This window comes from Coptis chinensis, chromosome 4, assembly GCF_015680905.1.
Source record: "Coptis chinensis isolate HL-2020 chromosome 4, ASM1568090v1, whole genome shotgun sequence".
NCBI lineage: Eukaryota > Viridiplantae > Streptophyta > Magnoliopsida > Ranunculales > Ranunculaceae > Coptis > Coptis chinensis.
Window position 1 is genome coordinate 79,985,111 of NC_141459.1, and position 17,549 is coordinate 80,002,659.

Consider the following 17,549-nt stretch of genomic DNA (forward strand, 5'->3'; position numbering starts at 1 on the left):
CTGAAGTGCAAGCTCTTTCCAGCCAGCTTGAAGGACGGAGCTTTAGAATGGATCTACACGCTCACCCCTGACTCAATCAGCAACTTCGACAAGCTAGCTGAGACGTTTCCAGTAGAGTTCGTCCACAACAGGAAGAAGTAAGCCGACCTAGACTCCTTGTTTCAACTAAAGCAAGCACATGGTGAGACAATCCGCGTATTCCTAGGACGATTCAAAATGGAGCTCCTCTCAATGGAGCCAGGCTTAAAGGATAGCTTTGCAACTTTGGCATTCACCAACGCTCTCCTGGATGACTCCGACCTAGTAGGATCTCTGATGCACAACAAAGCAGAACGCTTAGACGACCTGTATCACATAATTGACAAGTACATCAAGTATGAAGAGTGGCTGGCCCAGCGGCAAAGGGCAAAGAAGTTCTCGCAGTAAGCGACAAGCGAGAAACCAAAGAAAACAAGCACCACTTGGGAAACAACAACAAAAACAACAACAAGGGCTCCAACTCCTACAAGCCCTCTTACACAAAAAGAGAATTCTCCAACTTCTCCAGGACGCCAAGCTAGATCCTGAAGAAGATCTATACAACACCATACTTCAAACCCAACATCAACAAGGTAATCGCCATACTAGAACATTCATACTACCATTTTCACAAGCTCCACCACCATGACACCAATGAATGTTGGAGCCTCAAGCACTACCTCCAAGACTTAGTCGAGGAGGGCAAATTGAAAGAGTTCCTACCAGAAAGCGACCTCAGGCATAAACTGGATGCCAAACGCCACAGAAGCAGGAGCCGCAGCCACGAACGACCTACCAACAACAGAAGCAGGAGCAGAACAATCCAACGATCTAAATCTCCAGGTCGGTCGAGGCACAACAAGAGATAGCACTCCTCTGACAACGCTGAGGAAAAGGTAATCAACATGATTACTGATACCTCCAACGACGAAACCTCAGGTCGGGAAAAGTGAAGAAGGGTAGGAGCGCTTCAGGAGATCTACCACCTCTCCCACAAAGCTGAAATCATCACTCCTACTAACCCTCAGTCAACGACCTCCATATCATTCAAGGAGGATGATCTAGACAAGGTGTGCCTACCCCATAATGACGCCCTGGTAGTTCACGTAAAAATCAATGGGTGGACTGTCCAAAGAGTCATTATCAATCCAGGCAACTCTTGCGACATATTTTTCTATCAAACATACAAGGACATGCACCTACCAGACTCGGTGATGATAGAATCAAATGCATCGCTCTATGGGATCAACGGAGATCGCACATATGACATTGGAGATGTCATCCTACCAGTCTCCATTGGAGAAAAGGAGGACATGGTCAAAACTTCAACACGCTTCAGTGTGATCGATGTCAAGTCGTCCTACACTGCCATTCTAAGACGCCGATGGATTCATAAGATCCAAGCAATTCCATCAACCCTACACCAGGTCTTACGATTTCCTAGACCCCGAGGCATCATAGAGCTCAGAAGCAACCAACTAGAAGCTCATCGATACAATCACGTCAGCACAATGACCACACCCAAGCCTCAGGTCGTCGAAGGCTAGGACTTCCCAAAGAAGCAAGATCCTCAAGCTTCCAGCCCTCCACCAATAACAGCTGACAAGCTCAAAGGAAAACAAGCACAAATAGAACCAGGAGAAAAAGTCAATCTGGGCACAGATGATGACCAAAAGTTTGTCTATGTCGGGGCTGATTTAGACCCCAAGCTCAAGGAGCAACTTGTCAAATTTTTATCTCTCAATAAAGATGATTTTGCTTAGTCGTATATCGATATGCCTGGAATTGACCCACATGTCGCTTGCCACAAATTAAATGTCAATCCAATGTAAAGCCTATCAAACAGCGACCTCGCAAACTGGCTCTCAAATTTCAGAAAGCCATCAATGAAGAGAAAGAAAAGCTAAAAAATGTGGGATTCATCAGAGAAGTCGAATACCCGACCTGGCTAGCTAACATCGTAGCCGTTCCCAAGAAGAATGGCCAGGTACGACTCTGTATAGACTTCACCAACGTCAACAAGCACTGCCCCAAGGACAGTTTCCCCCTACCAAGAATTGACGTTCTGGTAGATCAAACTTGCGGCCACGAACTCCTTTCGTTCATGGATGCATACAGTGGGTACAATCAAATACCACTTGCAGAGGAAGACCACGAAAATAGGTCCTTCATAACCAAACATGGAACGTTCTGCTACAACATCCTACCATTCGGCTTGAAGAACGTAGGCGCGACCTACCAAAGACTAGTCACAAAGATGTTCAAAGACTTGCTGGGCGACACTATGGAAGTCTACATAGACAATACGGTAGTCAAAAGTGAAAAGACTAGAGATCACATATCTCACCTACAATAAGCCTTAGAGAGACTGCGCCAAAACAAAATGAAGCTCAACCAAGCAAAATGCTTATTTGGGATAGCTTCAGGGAAATTCCTAAGATACCTCATCTTACAAAGGCGCATCGAAGCAAACCCAGAACAGATACGAGCTCTCCTCGAGATGCCAGAACCGACCTCTAAGCTATCTGGCATGGTCTCAGCCTTCAACAGATTCATCTCACGTGCATCTGACAAGAGCAGACTGTTCCTGCAAATACTGAAGAAGGGCGCAACATTCACATGAAAAGATGAATGCCAAAAAGCTTTCAACGACCTAAAAGCCTACCTATCAACTCCCCCTGTCTTGTCCAAACCAACAGAACGAGAGACACTGGGGCATTACCTTGCGACTACCGACTTTGCTATCAGCTCGGTTCTCTTTCACGAACACGAGGGAATCGAAAAGCCAGTCTACTTTACCAGCAAGACATTGGCCAACTCAGAAAAACATTACTCCCCGATGGAGAAAACAATGTTAGCTTTGTTGTACTAAGATCGAAAGTTTTGACCTTACTTCCAAGCTCACAGTATCAAAGTCATCACAGATGTACCTATCAAACAGGTCTTGAGTTCTAGCAACAAAATAGCCTGCTTGGCCAAATGGGCTGAAGAACTTGGAGAACATCACATCGACTTCGCTCCCAGAACGTCTCGCAAAGGTCAGGTAATTACAAATTTCTTGGAAGATTTCCTCGTCAAAGATGTCAACTAGGAACCTGAGCCAATTACTTTATTTCATCAACCATCCACCCCAGACACATGACACCTCTATGTAGATGGAGCATGCAACAACAACGGTAGTGGACTAGGGGCAGTGTTAACTTCACCAGAAGAAACACAGCTACAAAAGTCAATTAAGATCGACTTCGCAACCTCCAACAATGAAGTAGAGTACGAAGCATTAATCATAGGCCTCCGCATGGCACAACAAATACAAGTCCAGAAGCTCAAAGTTCATAGTGACTCACAACTAATCGTCAAGCAGATCACCAAAAAGTATGTAACAAATGGAGCAAACCTGGCCAAATACGCTCAGGTCAACAATGACATCATCAACTTGTTCAAAACATTCTCCTTGGAACATATTCCTCGAGAGGACAACAGACATGCAGATAGCCTGGCTTTCTTAGCCTCAAAGACACAAGAAACATGTCTAACCACAGTCTACATTGACATCTTGGAGAGGCCGACATACTAGCAAGAAAGTGTCAACAACCTCACAGACTTTCAGCCATCATCCGAAGAAGAGATCACTCAATCTTGGATGGGCCCATTTTTTTAATTCATCCTACATGGGGACTCCCAGCAGAAGAACAAAACGCTCGTGTCATAAAGTTTCGAGCTCCCAGATACACCGTAATCAATGAACGATTGTTCCGCAAATCTGCAGGAGGACCTTAACTAAGGTGCATAACTCCACGCGAAGGCCAACTCATCTTTGATGAAATTTATAAAGGAGAATGTGGCAACCATGCAGGAGCAAGATCTCTGGCTCACAAAGCAATCGCCCAAGGGTATTATTGGCCAAACATGCACATCGAGGCAAAGACATATGTTCTCAAATGCCACCAATGTCAAACATTTGGACACAACCATCTGAGTACAACACGAGAGCTGATAAATATAGCCATCCCATGGCCCTTTCATATGTGGGGGCTAGACATCATGGGACCATTCATCCCACAAAAGAAAACAGCACTCAAATACGTCATAGCAGCCACATATTACTTCACCAAATGGGTAGAAGCAATCCCACTAGTCTAAGTCAAAGAGGTCCACGTTATCAACTTCATATGGACCAATATCACCACAAGATCTTTCCAAGCTGGTGACTTAGTCTTCAAAAAGACTCTAGCTCCAGCCAAGCTCGACCCAACATGGGAAGGCCCCTACATATTTGACAAAGTCGTTGGAAATGGAGCATACTGGATCAAAACACAACTCGGTGATATGCTTCTCCGACCTTGGAATACAGTTATCCTTAAGCGATTTTATCAATAAATTTTTTTTTAGATGTATCAATCAATATGAAGAAAATTTCATCAATATTTTGAGTACAAATGTCATCTTTTGCATTACATGAGTACCAGACATCTCGCACTATACAACCCGACCTAGGACATCACAATGCCAAGTCGTATATCAAAGATAGAGTCAAGAACGACTCAACTACAATTACCAAGCAGTGGTAAATTATCAATCAATCCAACCCAAGGTCCCCCAAAAGGACTCTAAATCAACTTAACACCAACGCCTGGCTAGGGTTAAACATGATTCAACTGTAAATTCCACATAATTATCAGTCAAATTCAAACATATGGGACCCCCAAAAAGACCCATAGTCAACTTAAGGCCTTTGAACAAGGTTAAGCTTGGCTCTACTATAACTACCAATCAAAGGCTAGTTATCAGTCAATCGGAGTTCCCCCAAAAGGAACGACCCAATCAAACACACAAAAGGAGACCTAGGTGAAGGCTACAATCATCTAACCAGGTCGTGAGTCAAACAATTACAGCCATGGAAAATTCAAAGACAATATCAAGGCAGAACAAGTAAATAATTTAAATACTTTACTACTTATAAAATTTGGTTGGATACTAGAGGCCCCCAGGTTATCCTGAGAAAACGACCTCAGCACCCCCATCATCAAAAATCAAAGTCATCAATATCAGTTATCAGTATTAACCACAATAAGTAAAAAAACATAGTTCATCATTATTTAAACACATCAATAACAAAGAGAGACAAGGAACATTCAGAGGACACGAGGAAGATTCTTCACACTTAAAGGCTCCAGTGGGCCACCCTCTCACCAACAGGGCCCCCAGCTGAATCACCACTCACATTCACAACTTATGGGGAGACCTCTTCAGTTGGCTGAACGGTTAGAGCAGTAGTAAGGTCGGATGGTAGATCAGGTCGTCTACTAGCATCTGCAACAGTACTTTACACAGCTACTGTTGTAGCCCCACTTTCAACCGACCTCTTCAGGGTTTTATACTTACGTTCTAGCTCCAGGAAGTTGTCCACCAGAACTTAAATATCACCGCTCTCTACCAAGTCGACCAGGTCATTATATATTTTTTGAGCTCGTTCAGCAGTGACCTGCGTATTCTTGCACTCACTGACCCAATGCTAAACCTCCACCCTAGAAGCATCAAGAGATGGTTGCAGCAGAGCCACCTTCCCGACAAGGTCAGTGACCTGCGACCTCAGCCCAAACACTTCAGCTTGTTCCACCTCCTGAACAACGACCACCTTGTCATAGACCTCCTTGGCAGCATCCAACTCCTTGTATAGGTCAGAGATAAATGCCATCTCTTTCAGCTTCCTATACATAGCCAAGACTTGACAACAAACAAAGTAAATCACAAAGCAATAAAAGTGAAGAGAAAAACAATGCTCAGGTCGGAGATGCACTTACAAAGCACAGGGAGCGATCCATGTCTTTAATATTCACCCACAAGTCCTTCCCAGTATCCAACTGGTGCCTATCTCCATCCAGGGCAACGCTCTCCAGCAACCCTCCAACAACTAAATAGATTTTGAAACTACAATCCCCATTCTTCACAAACTTACTCAGCCAGCTCACAGGGCCCTCATAGGTGACAAGCCTATCCAGAACGACATCAGCACTCTTATCACTTGGAGCCGTACTCCCCGACCCCTTCAACTTCTAGGTAACTGGCTCATTCTCACTAACCTTCTTCTTGCCCCGGGTATCAGCAACCCCCACATCAACAGAAAGCTCCTTCAAATCCATCTTCTTCAATGGAGCCTAACCTACAGAAGAATGACCTCCACCAGTACTAGGTTGTTCCTCAGAATCAGTTCGGGACTTCTTCGACCCCTCCGTCTCAACCAATTCAGAGCACCTTTCCAAATTAGGCCTCCGAAACTAAGTGGGAGCATCACCACTACCACCAACACTCCCACCACCATGACCAGAACGTTCACCATCACCCACCTCAGAGCGTTTGGAGGCAAAACGTTCACCATCACCCACTTCAAAGCGTTTGGATACAAAACGTTCAACATCACCCACTTCAGAGGTTTGGATGCAGAACAACTTTCACCAACCCCTCGGACGCCCTCACACGGGCGTAACGGTTATCGCTGACCCCTCCAAACCATTCTCCTCCGAAAAAAAGGTGTGCCTTCCTTTGGCTTTCCCTCTCCATCTTCTTATCCGAGCTAGAATCAAAGGTATCAAAAACAAGCTTTCTAGCCCTTTTTTCCTGCTCAACTTTCTTCTTGTTAATCTTCACACCACCACGCCTCTTAAAATAATGAGCAACCTCCCCCAACAAAACTTGTTTCTCTTCCCAACTCAAACAAGCAAACCTTTCTATAATGTCAAGCTGAGGAAGACCCCGAATGGAAACCTCTGCACAAAAGGAGACAAAAATATCAGAACGTGCAACATATCAAACACAAGATTTATATATGACCTACAAAATAGCTACCTACCAGCCCACTTTACAGAGCGGGTATTCAGCTCACACCCAGAGGGGGTGTAATTACCCATAACCAACAATGGCCTATGCCCCCATTCCTCCTTACTCACCCCCACAACCACAGATGACTTCCCCTTTACAACCTGCAAACTAAAGTTCAGTGCAGACAATCTCTTCACAGAGAAATGCTCCAACATATCTCCTAAGTAGATGTTATAACCCCTCTCATTCAACAAATCTAACACATGGAACACCCTCAAACTATTCCCTACGAACCGACAAGGGGTTTTTCCATAAAAATTCAAAACCCCAACAGTAAGACGGGAAAATGGCAACCTCATCCCAACCTTCAACTGCCCATAACAAACCACCACTCCCCCATCCGGAGAAATATATTCATTGTTATATATCCTCCTCTCCTCACTCAGGTCGTACATCTCCAGGTCGGCATCTACCCAACCAAACTCCTCCTTTAGATCAGCATAAAGCGACCTAGGCCCCACCTCCTCAGCCATCGTCTCCACTGAAGAAGACGATGAAGCCCCCTCTCCACTACGAACCCTAACTTCAACATTATCTCCACTCAAAGTTCTCTCTCTCCACTGATTAACCTCAACTTCCTTACTCAAACTATCACTAGTAACAGACATTATCAGTTCAAAAATAAACAAAATATCAAACTTTGCAAGATCAAAAGACACACCTGATACCAAAGAGTGGAAAAGTTTTTCTTTTCTTTTCTTTAATTTCTTTCTTTCTTTCTTTCGTTATGCTTTTCCTAGATTGGCAAAATGAAGAAATGAAGACCTCAACACGCCAAAACCCCTTAGCTGCCACAACCTCGAGAAAATACAAATCATTTCAAACGAAACACAATCATAACTCGCCCACAAATCGTCGTGATTTGGGGCCCATGAATCCAGCCCAACAGTTCCCACACATTTTTCAAAAGCCAATTAAACCTACCAGCTGTCCGACACGTGTTTTAAAAACATTATTTTACCTTTCCATTTTACATCACAGCTGTCCAAAGAATGGATCAAATAAAGAGGGCTGTGTAAGTACCCTCCATTCTGCACTACAGTACACATGTCCATACACCAAGTCGTTCTCCATCAGCTCGTACCACTCTATCAGAAACGCCCAAGCCATATATGTAAACAAATCAACTAGCGCAATCCTGGAGCTCAGTCCACGCACCAATCAAGGAGACTGATAAGAGCCCAAAACTGTAGTTTTAACCCCTTAATAATCATACTGTTAGACCAATTATGTGAATAATAAGTAAGAGTTAATACTGATTACGTGTTTTTTATGCATTTCGGGCTTCAAAGTCCATTATTATCTGAAATGCCACTTTAGCGAGATAAAGGAGCAAAAGTCAGCAGAACTTCCTAATGCCATATCTTTGGACTCAGACCTCGGATTGAGGCCTACCTTATGTCAAAACGACCGCTTTCCCAATGGTTCAAGCCTTGACCCAATCAGAGGAGCAGAAGTGGACGAAAAGTCTGTGGAAGCCAACTGCAGCTGAAGAGGCCTTTTTTTTTGGTTTTGGGCCCGATTCTCCCCCAACCCATGGCTCCAAGCCCATGCACGAATTTTGGATCTGATGTATAAAAACAAAAGCTTAGCTCTTTGTTAATGGTAGCTAGTTAGACCTAAATTAAGATATAGAATTATAAATCTAGTTTTATTAATTAAATTAAGTTCTAGTTCCATTTAAATTCTTGTTTTAGATTAAATCTCCAAATCATTGTTCTTGATTGATTAGATAAATAAAATAGATAGTTTGTCAATTTCAATTTGTCATTTCCATTCTAGATCTAATTTCAATTCTTGTTCTTGTTTCATTCCAGCCATTAAATTAGATTCATTATTGTTCAAATTAAGTAAATCTAAATTTCTTACATTACGTTTAGTTTAGATTCAATGGGAAATGTTAGATTGATGATTCAAGGCTAAACCTCCATTAGAGGGGTTGATGAAGCCTTGATGAAAACTTAGTTGTTTAGTATCAAACGTTGTAGCATCTATTCCACTCTAGAAGGTCGTGTTTTAAGCCATGAGAATGGGTGGGTGACCTCACATGCTAGTTAGTACTTGGTAGAAATGCCATGAACACTAGGATTAGACTCGCAATTTTGCCGTGAAAACGTAAGAATCCCACAATCTGTACTAGGTCATTAAGTTGGATTCAATTCCTTATCTAGAGTCAAACAATAGTATTTCCATATTTGTAGTTAATTTCAAATCATCTTAATTAAGTATCGTAGTATAATATTTAAGTAAAGCTCTCAACTTAAGAGCGACTAGTTAGACTTAGAAAACAATCCATGCTAGGGAACTAGGAGTGGAACTAACTTCAGACTCCATTTAGTGCAATTGATTGAGTAGAAGAATTGATAATAGACACCATTCATCGCTCATTTTAAAGAGGTAAACTATTCATTTTATAGTTATCAGAGACATTAACTTTGTAATATTAGAGTAATGGCAAATCATCAAGATAGTACACAATGTGGATCTACATATCATAATGGCCTGGAGCAAATAAGGAAGGTCAGCTCAAACATCTATAAGTAGAGAGAGATGAACTACGTAAGGTTTGATTCAGGTTTACCCCATGAAACTTGATACGTAGGCAACTCTTATCCCGATAAGAGTGCAGTCATTCCCTATCAAATAGAACATTAGGTCGTTCATCTCCAGAACACCAAACCTCTACACGTATTGAAAAAACTTTTCAATGGAAAACTTTGATAATTACACTCATTTAATTTGAAAAGCGTTTATGAGATCTTAACTTAGACGTAGCTGAAACTCAAGAAACAATTACCATCGATGAGGAAGAAGGTACAAATTATCAGAATGATAGTCAATACTACATTAAAATTGTTGATGAAAAAGGTTTGAGGAATCAATTAATCAAGTAACTTTGAAATGCAAACAAAGAAGGCAAATTAAATATGGAAGCTCTAGTATGAAAACAAAATTAGTTACCAATTAGATCCCCAACTCTTGTCTTCTTGCTTGGCTTTTTACTAAAAAGAGCTAGGAAGAAACCGGCACTTGAAAAGGTCTCGAAGTCGATATTCAAAGTCTTCACCAGACAATAGCAACACGTATGACAGTAGAAGTCAAATCACAAAGTAACACTTTTATTGATAGGTACTTGTAAGGGTCTAAGTAAAATTACTTGTATGTGTGGGTATTTGTACTGGTAAGTTATTAAAGATATTTGAATTTTGTGGGTGCATTTATAATTACATGTGAAGTTTTGAATCCCAAAAGACATTAAATTAAATGTTCCCACTAACAATTAAGTTGGAAATGTGGTTTAAATTTGAGGGGTTCTATACTTCTATCAATGGTTGAAGCGACAAGCGAGTAGGCTCCTTCAAAGTAATACTGATAGGCAAAATTTGTTGGTGGTACCGTATGTCCATATGGTGGCTGCTTTCTTTTCTTTTGTTTTTGCTTTTTGCTAGTTACGTATGGTGTCTCCTTGAGATATATATTTTTTTACTAGTTACGTAAGGTCTCTCCTTGAGATTAAGCTAGAGAGAAACTCTATGGACTATCCTCACTCCGTAAACGATTGTATGCATATCATCTAACGTATTGAAAAAAAAAAAAAACATTGTGGTAATGTGCATGGTAATTCATTCAGACCGTGATTTTAAAGTACAGTATGATGACAAATTGACAATTGTGGTCACCAGAGCCAGAAAGCAATCCAAATATTGGAAATAGGGCATACAGATATGAAACAAACATCATCTTCTCCATTTGGATTTTGGTGCAACAACTATGTTTCAAACTCGCATTATTGCTTTGTTTTCTCATATATATCATATCCATTGGACCCTTGAGCACTGGTTGCTCTACCTTTTTGCCGTACATTTTGTATCCAGTCGAATTACTTATAGTTCAAATGTCAGCATCAAATACAATCTCTAGGTATATTATCTTGTCTCCAAAGTCACCATCATACTTTGTCAAACTTTTGTTTGGGTTTTAAGGAGATTGATACACTCCTACACTAAGTAGTTAAAATCGGTTTTCAGAGATAATCGGTTTATGAGCAATATGCGATTAATCAATTAATCATTGATTTAATTGGTTTTATATTATTAAATACAAATACTCTTGTTATTATATATATTGTAAAGGAGTGATTTAGCTTTCCCTTACACACAGTCAATTGGGGACTGGAATGGGTTGTTGGATGGACCGAGTTCGTCTTGGGAGCGAACTGCCTACGTATCTTACTCTAGGTTCTTGTGGGGAGAGTAGAATCAGGTCTGGCGTAGTTCATAGGAGAGATATTTATAGATATCGAGAGTGTATCCTTGCCCTCCACGTGTAAAGGGTATCTCAAACGAGGGGTGGAAATCAGGGTAACATGTGAGAACTGTCCTCATAGGTCTGCTGTAATGATGTGGAGTGTCAATCTGTATAAGTAGCTTGCGGCCGTGACCAGTGGCTGACAGCCAAGATATGTGCAAGTACACCTTTAGTCATGATTTCTTCTAGAAGGGGTATCTGAGTCACTTTTCTAGCGTAGTTCGCATGCTACTGCGACCTGTCTGTATCGTTCTATTAGCTCATGAATGCGACCTGGATCCACAGGTCGATATGTCATTTTGATAAAATATAAAATTGGTAGTTTACCTACAAAATGAACAATGAAACTCAAAACGTAAGTAAACTAAAAACTTATTTGTTACGTGTCTATATTTATCAAAGTTTCTACTCTCAATTCTATCGAAATAGAGTGGAGTAACAAATTCGTTCCACTCCTAGTTCTCTAGCATTGAATGTTTTCTAATCTAATTAATCGGGTTTAAGTCTAATGAGAGCTTTACGAAGGGTGTTATACTACGATACAATATGAAATTGATTAGGTTGAATTTAACTATGAATGCTATGGAAATATGATTATTTTTGAATCTAGATAAGGGATTAAAGGGGAATTGAATCCACCTCGAATCCAACTTAATAACCTAGCATAGATTCTTGTATCTCGATTCTTACGTTCTTACGGCAAGAAATTCGAGTTCTAATCCCTAGTGTTCATGGCATTTCTAGCTTAATACTAACTAGCATGTGAGGTCGCCCCACCCATTCTCATGGCGAATCACGACCTTCTAGAGTGGAATAGATTCTACAATGCTTCTACACTATACCACTAAGTTTTCATCAAGGCTTCATCAACCCCTCTAATGGAGGTTTTAGCCTTGAGTCATCAACCCATCATTTCCCATTGAATTATAACTACACATCATATTAAAATTTAACTTAACTAATTTAACTAACAATGTTTCAATCTACTTCAACTACTAAAATGATAATCAACAAGAATTTTAGATCTATAAATTGAAATGACAAAAATCGAAATTGATAAAAATAACTATTTTATTTATCTAATCAATCAAGAACAATGATTCAAAGACTTTCTAAAACAAGAATTGAAAATGGAACTTAAACTTAATTACTCTAAAAAACTAGATCTAGAATTCTATATAGTTTTAGGTCTAATTAGCTACCATTAACAAAGAGTGAAGCTTTGGTTTTTATACTTTCAGATCCAAAAATCGTGCATGGGCTTGGAGCCATGTTTTGGGCCAGAGAATCAGGCCCAGAACCCAATTCTTTCAGTCCAAAAAGGACTCTTCAGCTGCAGTTGGCTTCAACAGACTTTTCGTCCACTTTTGCTTGTCTGATTGCATCGAGGCTTAGACCATTGGAAATATCTTTCCGAGCCGGTCGTTTTGACATAAGGTAGGCCCCATTCCGAGGTCTGAGTCCAAAGATACGGCCTTCGGAAGTTCTGCTGACTTGTGTCTTTTTTTACGCCCAAGGTCGACTTTTCAGCTTTTGACCGGGCTTTAGAAAGGCTTTGTCTTCTTGAATCTTGGCCTTTAATCACGGAACTCCTTAGTAACCGACCTTTGCTCCTTTATCTCGCTAAAGTGGCACCTTTCTGCACATAATGGACTTTGAAACCTGAAATGCATAAAACACGCGGTGTTAACTCTTAATTATTTCTCACATAATTGGTCTAAAAGTATGACTGCTATTCTGGGTTAAAACTACAGTTTTGGGCTCTTATCAAACCACCCCAAACAGCATTTTTCTTGTCCTCAAGCAAAGATGAGAAATTAGAATAAGTGACCAAAAATGGAGTTCTAACTACTCGTTTACTGAGTCGCGATTGCATTGACCATATGCAACAAGGCGCCTTAAACCACTAGGAATTCCTAGTGGACAAGTTATGCCTCGTGAGAGTTTTCCAAAATGAAGGTACTCACAAACTTCAACTATACTACAACGACTAAGAAATAAAACTATTGTTTCCTCATTCATGTCCCAACTATCTATATATCTCACTAGCAAATGAATAAGAATAACCAAGTAAAAACCTAAGCTAATATATGCATAATAATCAATCATCCATGATACAAATATAAATACTATGAGTAATACTATGAAATGCCTAGCAGGTTAAGTTTATGAAAACTTCGAATAAGCGCCCTTAAGTAGGTCCTCACATAAATGTCAAGACGAAAAACCACTCGATTTTTCCGCTCAAGTTTCATTACTCCATTGTGCAGTGGGGCACAATTTACCTTACAATCTCAATGACAACAATGGAAGCCGAGTCGATCAAACACATCTGCCACTTACTATCACACTAACCTATTCCTAATTGAGCTAGAGGTTTTTATTAGGTGTTCATGGGATTAGGAGATGGTTTAAGAAGGAAGGAAATGGATATTCAAAAGGACAAGTCTCAGATAGTAGAGTCTTCATATTATGTAACTTAGAGAAAACCTTGTTATTTACTTTTGCTTCTACACTTTGTTTTCATCCTTAGCCATATTTTTTTCTTTTTCTTTGGCTTTTAACTCCTTTTATTCTATTTTTTTCGGAGTTTTTATTTTATTTCTATTTTTATTTTTCTTTTCTTTGGATGGAAACTTCTTTCCTTTATTTTATGAAGCAATTAACTAACTTTTGTTTACACCGGTTTTTCTCTTCTTCTTTCTTCCTCATTCTATTCTCAGACTTATTCTAGATTGGGTAGGTTGATTTTTTTTTTTTATTTTTTTTTATTTTGTTTTGTTTTTTTAACAGGGTAAAGGATTTGTAGGTTATGAAAGGCTAAGGAAAGGCTCAGAGGGGCGACTAGTGGAAAATAATTCATAGGTTTGAATTTCTGGCTATATCGATCCAAAGAGGGCCTAAATTCTCACTTAGGATATGGCATAGTGATCAAGCAAGTGGACGTGTGATTTCTCTATTCGAAATATACTTCTCCCTTGTGTCATTTCTCAAATGTTTCGCTCATATAAGGCTTTAGACTATATTCTCACAGATTTGTAGAATAAGTAATCGTAGCCTAGATTTCAGAAACTTACAAGCTAACAATCATAGATACTCATGTAATATATTTATAGATAGATGCAAAGATTATTACCTACATATTAACCTAAGTTTATAACAATTATTCCGATGCAAAAGCTACGGGAGACTTCTACATTGTTAAGAGCATAGAAAGAAAACAATACCAATATTCCTAAGTGTATAGCATAAACTTATTTTTATTTATATTTTTGAAATTTATAACTTGAAAACAAATGCATATTATACATATCTATATCCTAACAGATGCCTTAATTACACGTGTTTCTATGCCCCCAAACAAGAAGCATGCTTTGTCCTCAAAGCATTTAAATAAAGAGGGTAGAAAAATACCATGAAAATCGTGAAATTCGAACATCCGCAAAACAAGGTTAGAACATACTAATATAGGAAATAAAAAAAGCGACGCAAACTCTATAAGAGTTCCACCCATTATGGGGTTAATGTAATTAAATTGCTTGGGACATAAGCGCATAATAACAAAACTAAAACTTACCTTATCTCCCCGCTTAAGCATCCTCCTCCTCATTAAATAGATGAGGTTCCTTCAAGATCCCCGCCACCATTATAACTTGCCAAGCTTGCCGCCATTTATCATCTACTAATGCTAACCTGTTAAGTATTATTATGTCCGATGGGATGTGGGGCAACCAAATGAGGCTGCACCTGCCATCCCGCCAAGTCATTATTCGCGAATGAGCGAACCACCCATTGGTGGGTCTCATGACTTCAACCCTTTGCAATCTGTGAATTGTGCACGTAATACGTAAACAACTACGCATGATGCGCCTTTACCAACACAGGCATAAGAAGATACTTACGCCTCATGGTTTGGGCTCTCTTAAGACTAGCGACTAAAACTCGAGAATGTCATATCGGCGACGTCCCTCCATTTAAAAGTGAGGAAAATGTCACCAGCAGCATCGTTTGCGAGAAATGAACTGCCATTCCCCAAAATATTCATCGGATGAATAACATGGTGGTGCCTACGTTTAGGGAAAGGCTACCAAGGGCAATGCTATATCGCCCACGGTCCATTACTCGAAAATACCCTCCCCATAATACTCATGGAAATATATATAATCATAAAGATATGCATTATCGGTCATATATGCCCCCGCAGGTGAACGGAATCGGTATTGGTAATCCTGAAACTAAAGCGACCACATGTTTATTGAATTTATGTGTCGTGTCATCGACTACGATGGAGAATTCTTGTTCTCCATCCTGATTACAATAGAATTTAACGTGGTTGTAGAAATAAGCAGTAAGTTGTGGTGAATATGACTCGTCATCACTTACCAGTAGATGACGCCATCCTAACTACAGGATCCTATGTCGGAACCAATGTCCATAGGTCTTGGTTCCCAACACGTCTTCGAAAGACTGTTCAGGTATAACTATAGGAGATGTCATCTCAACGACTCCTTGAACAGTTCCAAAAATCCTGGAATGACCCGCAAAAATTTGGAACTTCCGTGTTCACAGATGGCAGGGCGCGGGTGCGCTCTGCTTTGGGCGTGGTCGCGCTCGTGGGTTTTTAGACTTACAGTGTTTGGGCACGAGTCGCGCTCAATGAGGGCTGGCGTGGTCGGCTCGACTAAAACTTTTGAAAGTGTAATGCGAGGGCGCGCTCGTAAAGTGCTCTTTGAAAACGAAGTTTAGAGGAAAAAAAAGGAAAAGCTTGGAGTGAAAGGTGTGGGATGATGGTGGGGTGTAGTGTGGTTTGTTAGTGTAGAATGAAGGGAGTTTAAATAGGTTCTGAGCTTCCAAAACAAATCGGCAAGTTCCCAAATTGTGTTAAGGCAATTTTCGGAAATAGAAAAATTCTAAACCCGAAAACGGAAACAAACTATTTTCGTGATTTTCTAAAAATCCTGGTATCTTTCATACTGGATTTAGAATAGTAACTTCTAAACTCTCCTACATTTCATGCTACCACCACACAGATCATAGATATGCCGATATCGGCCAAATTCTTAACCTTTTCTCCAAGACAACTTTACAGCAGATGATCATATAACGCATTATATTAAAACTAAAATTTAAAACCAAACAACATAAAACAAACCTCTTAATATTTAAATTTAACAACTAAATTAAAATCCAACTAATAAAACAAAATCATAATATAACAGCGAACACAAACTGATGGTGAACACCTAGTTATGTGATGAAGATGGACCCTGAGATGGAGATTGGCCCTGGGATGGAGAATGGCTTGAACCATCTGTCCTTCTGCGGCGACGCTCATGCCAGTCGGACTCGGCTGAAGTAGAGTCCTCCACGGGTGGCATGCGTCTTAGCATCTCTATTCGGAACAAGCGCTATGCTTCCATCTCAGTCCTGAGTATTGCATACTGGGCTTGTTGATGCTGGTGGATAGTCTCCATGTTAGACAAGATATTGTCCTGAACCCCTTCGAGCATTTCAAGTCTCGTCTGAAGGTTCGTTTGCTTCTTTCGAACTACAATTTGTCTATCTCGGATATCTTCACAAATACCATAAACGCAACGCAAGCCAGTTTGCAACACTTGCATGCGTTCTAAATTAGAACTACAAGTATTTAATGCATCGTCATCCAGACATGTCATATCCTCCCTTTCATCCTCCGACTCAACAACATTTCCTTCAGACAACGGCCACGTCTCTTGGATGCAATCCGTATAGATACTTGCATTAGAATGCAATTTGATCTTAATAGGAGCAGATTTTGTGACAGCTCTAAAGGAGAGCATGATCTTAGTGATCAATACGGGAAGAGGAGCCAAGGTCTTTCCCACTCCTCTAATCACATTAAACATTAAGTCGAGGATGCAGAAATTATACTTATTTGTTTGAAAAATCCAGAGAACGTGCAGACATTGCAGGCCGATATCACTGACTTTGTCTTTCCCGAGGACGTTCCTACCAATCCACTGAGCTACAACCCGGTTGATTGGTTTTCAAGGAGATGTCGGATTGTATTCACCCCGCACGAATCAGATGTCGGATTCCTGTATTCACCTTTCTCCACGATTCCTAACATCTTTCATCAAATGTCTCGTTACTCCAATATACCGATTCCCTTTATGAAAATCCTATCCCCTCCAATTCTCGCTTCTATAAAACTATTCTACCAAATCATAGTGATAGAACTCCTCAGTTGCTTTCAAAATCCGTCCAATCCATCCTAATCATCTTTAAAATGCCAACAAACGCTCTCGCAAAATTCTTCGTCCCAAAGTTTGCAACTTTTTTGGACTGTGGGGAGGAGAACAACG